The following is a 3,504-nucleotide window of genomic DNA, read 5'->3' as shown; positions in this document are numbered from 1 at the left end:
ACCTGGGAGGGAGAACCTGCAGTGAGCGGAGATCGCGCCACTGCACTCCAACCTGGGCAAAAAAAAAAAAAAAAAAAAAAAAAAAAAGACGTTCCACTTCACATTAGCTTTCAGAAATTACAAACTGCTTCAGAAGTCTGATTCTAGATTCGCTACTTTTGAAACTTGGATGAATAAAATCAATGGAAAACCGACCGTTTAGAAACTACCAGGTGGCTTCCTCTCTTGTAAGAGATGAAGACTAAATTAATGGTTGGAGGAAAATTGCTCTTCTGTTTGAGAAAAGGGAAGAAAGACACTTCACTATGGGTTTCAGTTTTCGAAAGGTGAAGCCAAAATCCTACTCTGGAATAGCTTTTAAGACACCACAGAACCACACGATTTTCTATAATAATGTCAAGGGTGGTCTTCACTGTGGGTAGAACTGCATTTCTACATTCATTCAAGCATTGTTCATTGAACTAGGATGTACGGAACCCAACCATGTGCCTTACACCCTCCAGGCCTGGGTGCTGCCTGCATGGGGCCTGCAGTCTAGTAAGAGGAACAGACACCAATCTGCCGTCACATCACTGCCACCAAGTGCTGTGACGCCAAGGCGATGCACGATGAGGCACCGAGCCTGGTTTTGAAGGGTTCTCTGAAAAAGTGACTTTTAAGCCCAAATCCAAAGATGAGTCAAAGTTTATAGACAAAAGGGGGTAAGGTGCTCACTTCGGCAGCACGTGTACTAAAATTGGAGCAATTCAGGAAAGATTCACATGGCCCCTGTGCAAGGAGGACTCATGAAACATTTCATATTTCTGTACAACAATGTGAAGGCATTAAATGCCACTGTACTGTACACTTACAGTGCTTAAACTGGTACATTTTATGTTATGTATGTGATAATATATATCACAATTTTCAAAAAGAGAGAATGGGTGGAGTTGCAAAAGCCCCATTGCAGGCAGAGGGAGCATCAGGTCCAAGTGTTCCTGGACCAAGAGGAAACCCAGCAGCCAGGACTTGTGTGCTGAGATTTGTGGGATGGCGGGTGGCCCAAGATGATCCTGGAGTTGCAGAACCTGGTTATTGGTCTTTGTCTCAAGGCCAGTAAAAGATTCCTGAAAAGCTTTTATTAAGGCAGTGACATAATTTGTGTTAAAAACAAAAGTCCCCCTGGACTAGGGTGAGAGTGTTTGGAGGGGCAGTGAATGTGGCTGACCAGGTGGCTAGCTGTCAGAGTTCTTCAGGAGAGAGATGGCTGTCACTTGGAGTAAGGTGCTGGAGCTGAGATGCAGAAAAGTGGGTAGATTTGAGAAAAGCTGGAGGACAAATGGCTGAACTTGTCGATGGGTTGCTCTGGGGGTGAGAGAAGGGACTCATTGGGACGGATCTCCACGTTTCTGGTGGACGGTGGTGCTGGTAACTGGGGCAGGAAGCACAGAGAGAAGGGGTTGGAGGATGGATAGCTGTGCTTGTTTTGGGTATGGTGTTGGGTTTGTGCCTCAGTGAGGTTTGCAGCTGCCAGAGGGGGAGGATCCTGTGCACGGGTCATTGACTCAGGGCTCACTAAGGCCTGCACTAATTTCTGATGGAGTCTCTGGTGATTCTACCCACTCACGTACTGCACTGTTTTCTGAGGCACGTCTGTCATGGGACAAGTGAGAACTCAGGACCACTCCCGAGAGAAAACAGATGGAGCACCCCATCTGCCACACGCGGCGGCCAGGCCTGCTCCCAGCGCAGCTGACAAAAACGATCTCTTCTTCTTCTGAAAGGCTGCTCCAAAGAAACCACACTGGCCTCATGACAGCATCCTGACTGGACCATCCGTGACATGTTGGGATTTCAGGCCTGCCAATTAACCGTGTGTCCAACTCTGGGTCCTGTAGACCCCAGGGTGGGCAGCTCTCAGAGCATTTCTGAAACACTGGCTTATAAGGCAGACACTGTGTTGAGTGATTGAAGCTAAATGTTGCTTCAGTGGCAGGGCTCGAGTCTCTGGAACAGCTGCCCTTTCATTTAACAATCTTGGAAAATAAAAGCATACCGGCCGGACGCGGTGGCTCATGCCTGTAATCCCAGCACTTTGGGAGGTCTAGGCTGGTGGATCACCTGAGGTCAGGAGTCTGAGACCAGCCTGACCAACATGGTGAAGCCCCGTCTCTACTAAATACACAGAATTAGCCGGGCATGGTGGTGCATGCCAGTAGTCCCAGCTACTTGGGAGGCTGAGGCAGGAGGATTGCTTGAACCCGGGAGGCAGAGGTTGCAGTGAGCCGAGATTGTGCCATTGCACTCCAGCCTGGGCAACAAGAGCAAAACTCTGTCTCAAAACAAATAAACAAAATCATACCCAGTTGAGATCCACCAGAGGCAGAAGTGGCCTTGTATTTGCAAGTTTCTCTCCTTCTCTTCCCTCCCTCCAATTCCTCTGCAATCCCTGGTCCATGCTAGTGCCATTGTGAAGGAACGTCATTCTTTATTCATGCCCTGCTGCTGAAAGATGTATAAAGGTTTCGACTGAACAATCAAATGTCAAGAAAACAACATTTAGGACATACCACCGAGACCACTAAGCATGTAATAAATTCCTGCAATTAGTCACACATGCCTCGGGGAGTAAACATGGGCTGGAATGAAGGACAGCTTTTTAATTACGGCAACAGATGAAGTCTTCTTACTATGTACAGAAGCTTTCAGGCCAAATTCTGGGGTAAGTTCAGAAATTTAACTCCCTAAAAGTGGCTGGTCATAACTGATTCGGAATTGGATAAGAATAGGAGATAAACCATTTTTAGCAATGACTCACTCTCACATTTAAGGGTAAACATGTACTGAAAGAAACTTGTTAATCTGTGAAGGTCAACCAAGATGATCTTGATGTGTCCTCAAGAAAACACAACATGATATGAGTAAGGTTACATAGAAACGAACATGATAGGCATCTCTAAGGACAACATTCTGTTTTGAAAATGAAGGTAAGTAGTGCACCCTGAGTGTTGGAAAAGAGCCCCAAAGTGAGAATGTGTGGTGTTTTGCAATGCTCCAGTTCCACACTCACCAAGCACCACTCTCTTGTAAATTTGCCCTGCTTGTTGGCTTTGCTGCAGATGGAAGAAGTTATTAACAGGCTGGTACAAGGATTCTGAATTACCTAATCAAAATATTCCTGACTATAAATTGCTACATTGTAATTTAGATTTACACAAACTCCTTAGGTTAGTGCTGGCCAGGTAGGTATCTTCCAAACTGCTTGGATATTTCCCATGAGCCCACAGCCTATGGGGTGACAGGAAGCTTCACACTTGCCAATTAACAGCATTTTACTTTAAATAGAACATTCTGAATTTGAGCATTTGTGCTATTTAGAGCTCCATTTCATATCAGGGCCGGCTTGAATACTCTCTTATGTATGGCTCTTAGACGAAAGCTGTCTTTGAGATGGCAGGATCCTATTTTTCTCTTTCTGGACATGGTGTCCCAGAGCATAAGGCTTATTGGATCGTAAAGAATCTG

The 3,504-nt window shown here is 45.8% G+C and overlaps 1 pseudogene; it reads left to right on the top strand.

Moving 5' to 3' along the window:
• The first annotated feature begins 706 nt into the window (after positions 1 to 706).
• On the top strand, positions 707 to 805 carry LOC123569244 (U6 spliceosomal RNA; annotated as a pseudogene).
• Positions 806 to 3,504: the final 2,699 nt, after the last annotated feature.

The sequence above is a fragment of the Macaca fascicularis genome, chromosome 15, assembly GCF_037993035.2.
Source record: "Macaca fascicularis isolate 582-1 chromosome 15, T2T-MFA8v1.1".
Taxonomy (NCBI): domain Eukaryota; kingdom Metazoa; phylum Chordata; class Mammalia; order Primates; family Cercopithecidae; genus Macaca; species Macaca fascicularis.
This window is presented reverse-complemented; position numbering and strand designations above follow the sequence as displayed.